The sequence below is a fragment of the Cyprinodon tularosa genome, unplaced genomic scaffold, assembly GCF_016077235.1.
Source record: "Cyprinodon tularosa strain WSP-4 unplaced genomic scaffold, ASM1607723v1 ctg31, whole genome shotgun sequence".
Taxonomy (NCBI): domain Eukaryota; kingdom Metazoa; phylum Chordata; class Actinopteri; order Cyprinodontiformes; family Cyprinodontidae; genus Cyprinodon; species Cyprinodon tularosa.
Genome location: NW_024039019.1, coordinates 1,019,592 through 1,029,163, shown reverse-complemented (window position 1 = coordinate 1,029,163; position 9,572 = coordinate 1,019,592). Strand labels below are relative to the sequence as shown.

The 9,572-nt window shown below is 38.0% G+C and overlaps 1 long non-coding RNA gene across 1 annotated transcript; it reads right to left on the bottom strand.

The window, feature by feature from the left end:
- Positions 1-428: 428 nt before the first annotated feature.
- On the bottom strand, positions 429-2,382 carry LOC119788145. The gene is made up of 4 exons (XR_005281425.1): positions 1,561-2,382; positions 1,411-1,474; positions 821-957; positions 429-522 (listed from the first exon to the last, which is right to left on the bottom strand). It is a non-coding gene; the product is annotated as an uncharacterized LOC119788145 (long non-coding RNA).
- Between the last annotated feature and the right edge of the window lie 7,190 nt (positions 2,383-9,572).

The window sequence follows — 9,572 nt, the reverse complement described above, 5'->3', positions numbered from 1 at the left end:
ACTTTATCATTACATTGCTATACTACTTTCTACCTTGCACATTCTTGCAAATGTATTAACAGTATACTAAATGCTGAAAGACTTGTGGATATACTTCCGTGCAGATGAAAAAATATACTTTAATGTATTTGAAACATGTCCAAATTATAGTACATTACAAATAATATAACTTGTACTATCTCAGAATGTATAAACATTTACATATCGACGTTAACCATTTTCATTATAAAACTTACAACACATTTTCAAATATTGGTACTTTAGTACACTTTGTAGAAATATGTCAATTTCAGGCAGCAGACCTAAACATTACAAATAAACTTTAAAGAACGCAGAGGAATACTGAACAATGAAAAACAACATTCCTTATTATTGCACCCCTAAACCCTCCCACCATACAAAAACACGCCCACCACACATTATTTTCCTTTTTTTGGCTGAACTGCTCATTGTTACATTTTCGTCTGATGGCCGTGCGCACATCAGAGACACTTGTCTACGGAAACTCCAGAAGAACAGCGTCTGTTAACCAAACAGAGAGATACTGTAAATTCATAGTATTTTTGAGCAGTACATCAGAAAAGTCTGACAAATTGTATCAGTATGATATACCAGGGTCCATAAGTGCACCAGAAAAAAAAAATTGTCCATTTCAGTTGAATTTAAATAAATCTGATGCATCAAGTGGTTTTATCAGATCTGATCAAAAAAATTAAACAAAGTAACAACAAAAATTGTCAGAGATCTCAGAAAAGAAAAAAATTATGAATCCGCAGAAAGAAAGGGAAGAAAAATCCTTAAGTTTCCTTGTTTTTCCTACCACCCTCCAGGGAACCGGATGGCATTCACATTGGGAACATTCTGCATCAACATCTCTGGTGGAGTCTAGTCCAGTCCATACAATGAACTGCTCAGCTGTAACAGCAGATTCTGCAACTATGTAAAAAAAAAAACAGCCTGCACACAAATGTGCAGAGCAATTACTTCAATTGGAAAATAAATCATGTAATCACCATAATATAAATTGGTTTTTACCACATTTATACAGACAAAAATATAAAGTAAAATTATCAATTTACATGTGGTTCACTGTCTAAGAAATCATTATGGTCAGTAGTCAATACTTGTATCTGGAAAAAACAATCCAGGACACCTATGAAGGGTTAATTTTACGTTAACCCCTTGTGGGGGTTTTACAGCAACATCACACAAGATGTAGCTAGCTTGAAAGTGCATTTTCTTTTTTAGAAGAGCACATGGGGGGTGTGTTAGCCTCCTTCTCACTGTGCTAATGCATTCAATAAATCAAAAGAGCTAGTAAAATTACATATATTACAAAACATTATATCCTGACTGGTTTTACATCTCAAAAAATATATATATTTCATTCACAGGTTCATGTGAACTCACCAGGATATTCTTCAACACAATAATACAGCAAATCTTCCTGCTCAACCGATTACATCTCCTGTTTCTACAATACAAATATAATAATCAAAATCGCGTTTTATACAGATATCTTAAGATTTCAAAACCAAATGGGAATGTTTTGAAAGTTACCTCTCTCCATGCAGACCAAGGCCTTAAAAGAAAAGCACGCTAGCTCTGAGCAGGGAGGAGCCGTGACTAACTGCTGTGCAGGTGTGGTGCATTCAAAGTCTATGGGAATTCTGATATCAGTACTGAACCAAAAACTCCCCAAGACTAAAATTCTTGGGGAGCTACTACTTTACAGACATCAAGGCCAAACAACCTCCACATATCACTCCTATATGCATGAAGTGCTGTCAGCGACTTTTAAATATGTGCACTCACCAATTGGTCTTGTTTGCAGTAGCCCTGCTTTGATCCATTAAACAATACTAATGAAATGTTCTTTTTTGAACACTTGAGACAATTGTAATGTGTTAAGTTTATTTCTTTTGCATTTGGCCAGTATTAACTTTTCTGTTGCAATGTGGGTTATGCTATTTGTTAGATCATAATGTAGCACTGCACCAGCTTTAAACCACTTGCTTTTCAGCAGAACACACATTTTTGTGCACCTGTACTTTTGAAGTGAACATTTAGTGTTTTGTTCAATGTGGTTTTGTGTGTAAGATGTATTGTATCATATTTCTTTTTCAAAACTTATTAAACATTACATAACAACTGCAATAATTGCTATCTGTGTACTTTACACACAGCACAAAATTGCATAATAGGGTTTAAGTGCATTTTTGTAGTTATACTATTGAACACTTTCCAAAAGAATTACCTGAAGTACAAGCGTATATAACTTCACTTCATAATTAGATTCAAATGTAACTTAAAATGCACTCAAACTTAATATTACAGTGTCGATATTAAAATGTGTACTTTTAAAATATGCTTTCAATGTACGTTACAATGACAACTTTGAGCATACAATTTAAAATATAGCAAAAATATATGTAAAAACAAATTTAAAATAAGTACACTTTAGAAATTACACATAACTTTCACTTAAAGTATACTTTTTTAATAATATATTTCTATAAAGTGTAACATAGTGTAATTATGTTAAAGTGTGTTAAAAGTATTAGCATGAAAGCGTAATGTTAGTATACTTTTTATATATTTACAAAAAGTACAATTTGTCTAAGTACATTTTCAGTAAACTATAGGAAATATGAATATACTTGAAATACAATAAAGCACTTTTTTTTTTTACCAGGGTATGCCAGTCATGAATGGTCACAGAGTTGTTCCCAAGCCACTTCTTTGTTATTTTAGCTGTGTGCTTTGGGTCATTATCTTGTTGGAAGGTGAACCTTTGGCCCAGTCTGAGGTCCTGAGCACTCTGGAAGAGGTTTTCTTTTTCCTTGAATTGCAAACATTAGTGGTGTCCCTGCAGTTGAAAAACACCCCCATAGAATGATGCTGCCACCAACGTGTTTCGCTGTTGGGATTGTATTGAGCAGGTGATGAGCAGTGCCTGGTTTTCTCCACACATACCGCTTGCCCAGTTCCTGGGCAGTTCCTTCCACCTCACGGTTCTCGTTTTCTCGTTTGATGTTAGCTCCTACTGGACTGGAACCTACAGACTTAACACATGAATGCTAACATTAGCCTACATTTGTTGTTTTTGAGTTTTCATGAACCGTTCTACATGACATATCTGTTGAAACAAACAAATGTGATTGACTCGTCATCTACTCTTTACTGTATATTAGCTACAGCTAACACTACTAGCATGAGCTAACATGAAATCGGAAGACAACTAACAACTGTTAAAAGCTGAGGCATCTTTCAGCTGTTTAACACATCCTTCTCACATATCTGAGAAATGTTTTTATCCTGATGCATGTTTTTATCCTAGCATCTACTAGCACCTCCTAGCATCTACTAGCGACTCCTAGCATCTACTAGCATCTACTAGCACCTCCTAGCATCTACTAGCAACTCCTAGTATCTACTAGCATCTACTAGCACCTCCTAGCATCTATTAGCACCTCCTAGTATCTACTAGCATCTATTAGCACCTCCTAGTATCTACTAGCATCTACTAGCACCTCCTAGCATCTACTAGCATCTCCTAGCCTCTACTAGAATCTACTAGCACCAGCCACACACACTTCCCCCATTTGGTTCTCCTCATCTTCATCACCTCTGCAATGCAGCATAAACATGACAACATCCGTTTAAAAATAGTTTATTGAAAAAATATTTAAAATAAATGGCTTACAATATTTTTGCTGTACTGTCTTTATATCAAAAAATAAATTAATTAATTCTACTGAATCCATTTATGAGACGCTAGTAATGGAGCCCAGGCAATTTTTCATGTCTCTCTCAGATTCAGAATCAAGTTTATTGCCAAGTAAGTTTGCACTATATATACAGAATACAGGATCTATAGCTACACTATATTGCCAAAAGTATTTGCTCACCTGCCTTGACTCACATATGAGCTTAAGTGACATCCCGTTCCTAATCCATAGGGTTCAATATGACGTCGGTCCACCCTTTGCAGCTAGAACAGCTTCAACTCTTCTGGGAAGGCTGTCCACAAGGTTTAGGAGTGTGTTTATGGGAATTTTTGACCATTCTTCCAGAAGCGCATTTGTGAGGTCGCACACTGATGTTGGACGAGAAGGCCTGGCTCTCAGTCTCCGCTCTAATTCATCCCAAAGGTGTTCTATCGGGTTGAGGTCAGGACTCTGTGCAGGCCAGTCAAGTTCATCCACACCAGACTCTGTCATCCATGTCTTTATGGACCTTGCTTTGTGCACTGGTGCACAGTCATGTTGGAAGAGGAAGGGGCCAGCTCCAAACTGTTCCCACAAAGTTGGGAGCATGGAATTGTCCAAAATGTCTTGGTATGCTGAAGCATTCAGAGTTCCTTTCACTGGAACTAAGGGGCCAAGCCCAGCTCCTGAAAAACAACCCCACACCATAATCCCCCCTCCACCAAACTTTACACTTGGCACAATGCAGTCAGACAAGTACCGTTCTCCTGGCAACCGCCAAACCCAGACCCGTCCATCAGATTGCCAGATGGAGAAGCGCGATTCGTCACTCCAGAGAACGCGTCTCCACTGCTCTAGAGTCCAGTGGCGGCGTGCTTTACACCACCGCATCCGACGCTTTGCATTGCACTTGGTGATGTATGGCTTGGATGCAGCTGCTCGACCATGGAAACCCATTCCATGAAGCTCTCTGCGCACTGTTCTTGAGCTAATCTGAAGGCCACATGAAGTTTGGAGGTCTGTAGTGATTGACTCTGCAGAAAGTTGGCGACCTCTTCGCACTATGCGTGTCAGCATCCGCTGACCCCGCTCCGTCAGTTTACGTGGCCTACCACTTCGTGGCTGAGTTGCTGTCGTTCCCAAACACTTCCATTTTCTTATAATACAGCTGACAGTTGACTGTGGAATATTTAGGAGCGAGGAAATTTCACGACTGGATTTGTTGCACAGGTGGCATCCTATCACAGTTCCACGCTGGAATTCACTGAGCTCCTGAGAGCGACCCATTCTTTCACAAATGTTTGTAAAAACAGTCTGCATGCCTAGGTGCTTGAATTTATACACCTGTGGCCATGGAAGTGATTGGAACACCTGATTCCAATAATTTGGATGGGTGAGCAAATACTTTTGGCAATATAGTGTATATACAATATAAAACATACATTATGCTATATACAATATACAGTATAAAACTACCTGCAGTCAATATAATCCTTTTCAAATTAAAAATCCTGTTTTTTGGATAATATCTTATAAAAGAAACTTAAAGAATAAATGGGAAAAATTTTATATATAATCAATAATAAATAGTGGTATTTATTTTTTTATTTATTTTCTGAATTGCCATTAACCAAACACTGAATTACCTTATGAATTTATAAAATTTAGGGCTTGATTTCAAAACTTTCTCACCCTGCAAGACATTATTATTATTAAAGCTGTATTTGCAGAACTTATCAAACTGCAAATCCAATTGGGCAAAAAATGATTTAGTCAGCTACTGCTTGTGCAAATTTTTATACTTAGACTCAGACTTAGATTTTATTTTTGTCATTTTGTACACATAGGTGTGTATAAAAAGAAATTTTGTTTAGTACACCTCTCTAGACGTTTTATTCTTTAAAGTTCAGCCTTGATAAAGGTAAGCAGCAGTGATACAAACACTGGGATGAAAAAATACTTAGAGAGTTCTGTACCTTTTTATTATCGTACACTTCAAATATGCAAAACAAAGTGAGGAAAAAAAATCCAGGAATCACACTGGTGGATTTTTTAAATATTTTATTTGTAGATTTATGGAACATAATTATGTTGTTAAAACAAAAAAGCAAAATGTCAGGCCCTCACAAACCTCTAAGTTCCTCTGTCCTCTACTTCTTCCCTGTATTAATGTTTGAGCTTGTTATCTTTATAAAAGGCAGCCATCCAAAACTTTAAACACGCAAACTACAAACTCAACCATGGAAAAGACCAAAGAGATGTCAAAGACATCAGGAAGAAAACTACAGCCTGCTCCAGGCTGGAAAAATTGTCAAACAGGTTAATGTGAATAAATCAATTGTGTAAAAAAAAATGGAAGGCATACACTAATAGCCCCTCCTGACCTGAGGCCCAATGGAAGACCTTATCTTATGAATGACCTGCAGTGAGCTAAAACCAAAGGAACAAAGGCTCAAATCCTGCAGTGCCAGGTGTGTCCAGCTGCTTAAGGAAGTACATGTCCAGCCCGTATTCAGCTTGCCAGAAAGCATATGGATGATTGAGAAGAGGACTGGAAGAATATTATGCGGTCAGATGAAACGGAAATAGAACATTTTAGTAAAAAAAAAAAAAAAATCAATGTGTTTGGAAAAAGAAGACATCCCACAGAACATCCACTGGGTCGCCAGCAACCCGGTGGTTTTAGAGAGGATATACAAATACATTTCCTGGATTTTTTTTTTTCCAACTTTCTCTCTTATAGTTGGACTGTCCTCATGAAGAAACATTCACACCTCTCTGATATTTCTAAGTAGCAGAACTTGCACAATCAGTGGCTTACCAAATACTGTTTGCCCCAGTGTATGTTTAAATAAAACATAATCATATATGCTCATTCAAGTGCTCATTCATTTCCTGTTGGAATACTGTAGATTGACCCAGAGGGTTTAGCGCCTTTCCACTTCAGCCCCTCAAAGCACATTGATCCCTATAACAGTTTCTGGCTGTGCCACTGTTCTCCCACCACCGTCCGTGTGACGAGTTGGGAGCATCTGTATTTTTAGCACGTCTAATGACCGAACAAAGTAACTGTTAGACCGTTATAGTGAGAAAAAATAAGTATTTAAATACCCTGCTATTTTAAAAGTTCTCTCACTTAGAAACATCCCCATATACTATTTTTTAATAGTTATTTGTATGATACAGCTGTAAAGAAGTATTTGAACACAATCAGCTAGAATTCAGACCCTCAACGACCTGTTAGTCTGCCTTTAAAAATGTACACCTCCACTAAATTTATTATCCTAAATTAGTTGCACCTGTTTCAGGTCGTTAACTGCATAAAGACACCTGTTCACCCCATACAATCAGTAAGAACTCAGTAACTACTAACATGACCAAGACCAAAGAGCTGTCAAAAGACACTAGAGGCTAAATTATACACCTCCACAAGGCTGAAAAGGGCTACCGGGGAATTACCAAGCAAAAAAGTCCACTGTTGAAGGAATCATTAGAAAATGGAAGAAGCTAAACATGACTGTCAATCGCCGTCAGACTGGGGCTCCATGCAAGATCTGACCTCATGGGGTCTCAATGATTCTAAAGTGAGAAATCATCCCAGAACTAAACGGGAGGAGCTGGTCAATTACCTGTAAAGAGCTGGGACCACCGTTTCCATGGTTACTGTTGGTAATACACTAAGTCATGGTTTGAAATCATGCACGGCACGGAAGGTTCCGCTGCTTAAACCAGCACATGTCAAGGCCCATCTTTAGTTTGCCAATGACCATTTGGATGGGAGAAAGTAATGCGGTCAGATTAGACAAAAAAGGGGCATGGCCCTGAGCAGATCTGGTACCTACACTGGCCTCCCTGATGAGCTTATCGAAACGCTTCTTCCCAGCTGTAGATAAGCGGTTGATCCAACAAACTACATCATATCAATGGCTTATACCAATACAAGGGTCATAACAGGTTTTTAGGAGCTCCACCTGCACCCCTGCAGGCAGGCGTGCACAGATAGACACTAGGTGGTGCTGGAGCACCGACCATTTTCCCCTCTGGACAAAAAAATGCCCTCCTGAAATAGTTTGTTGGTTTTTTTAGTATTTGGCCCAAGATAGTATTTATGAATTTAAAATCCTATCAAACCAAGAGTCTAGATTGTTGTCATTTTGCTCAATAAGACGTGTAGCTCCGCCTCCTTTTGTGTTGCCCTGGTGAAGGGCCAGCTAACCGTCCAGGTAACCAAACAAGCGTATTTACTTCCTTCACCTACCAGTTAGTTCACAGCATAACGTCTTTAATGGCCTCTACCAGGTGCCAAGGAACGGTTTAAAATGCAACTCTTAGATTAGCATCTCATATATGTCATTATATATTTTCTGTAATGGTTCCTGTCAGGGACTCCCTAATGACATTATTGGACTTTTTTATGACAACTACAGCAAACCTGTTTCTCAACATTTAATTTAAAACTAAACAAAAGGCTTAAAAAAGGCCTCACAGTTCATAAAAATAACTTTAATAAGGTTCTATTTAGTTAAAGTGGGACATGTAACAACAGAATTTCCCCATTGTGGTGCAATAAAGGGACTTTCTGTTCTAGATGAAACTGCATTTTCAGTTTCTGTTTATTGACAGACATCTTGGACTGCAAATACTGACCTGAAAATATATCACATTTTCTGAAAATAACTATTTGTCCCAAATCTGAACAGGAAAATAAGATGATCCGTCAGTGGAATTAAAGTTTTTAACATAAAATAAGATTATTACATATTATGCACTTGAAATAAGATAATACAGTTGTTATTTTTTCATATTTTCTTAGTTCATCTGCAAATTGTCATAAAAACACAATAAATTTAAAGATATTCTGGATTCCTGGGCTCTATATAAGTGGATGTTAATGTTTATTTAATTGACGCCATTGTGGCATTGATACAATGGCGTAACGACACAACAATAGGCCTATAAGCAACATTATCTGGGTGGGCCCCATATGAAATACAGCACCCCATTCAAAACGCTCTGGATTACCCATAATTCCAAGTCGTATTTTTTTTTTTAAATACTCAAATACATCGTTCCTTTAAGATCATTATTGCGGTTTGAAACATCTTATATTAGTGTATTTTTTTACCAACCGTCTGATGAACTATACACAGTAATTAACATAGTAATTAACCATACCACTGCCAGCTTTGCTATTGGTGTCGTGTTTAAACGGCTCGTCATCATGTTGTCCAGTAAAAGTTCTAGGTATCAGGTGGGTATAAGATAATTTTTTCACACCATTACATCTGCAAAGAGATGTCCTAGTCCACAGTTGCGTAGGGGCCTACCAGGTGATCATAACGGGACCCTAAGCAACACCATTGCATTGCTACCTATAGACTGAGCAAGATTGTCATCATCAGACGGTGTTTAGCTGTTGCCGTCTCCATATGACGTATGAGGTGCCCTTTTTCCAATCTGTGCACCTGCCCCCAAAAATGTCTGTGCACACCACCGCCTGCAGATTAATTTCACTTATTAGCATTTCCAGTAATAATGACTTTATGTTGGTATAAATTTATTTGATCTGACCATCTATTGATATAAGCCTTGTCTGCAAAAACAGGCAAATAAAACATGCAACACAAATGCTGTGGTAGATCCATGTGTCAAAACCAAATAAACAAAACAAACTCTGCTAAACTTCAGTTTGTTGTTCTGAGGAGGGAAATCAGGCATATATGGCACCACAATCACGCAAACCGATGTTTTCCTGAACGCCCAGCGTTGCCTTCAGCGCTGCAAATGGTCACAATATAAACATGTTGGCTCCAGTGGGAGTGGGAGTGTGTGGGCAGCAGAGGCGCTTGTTCCTTTAAGGGT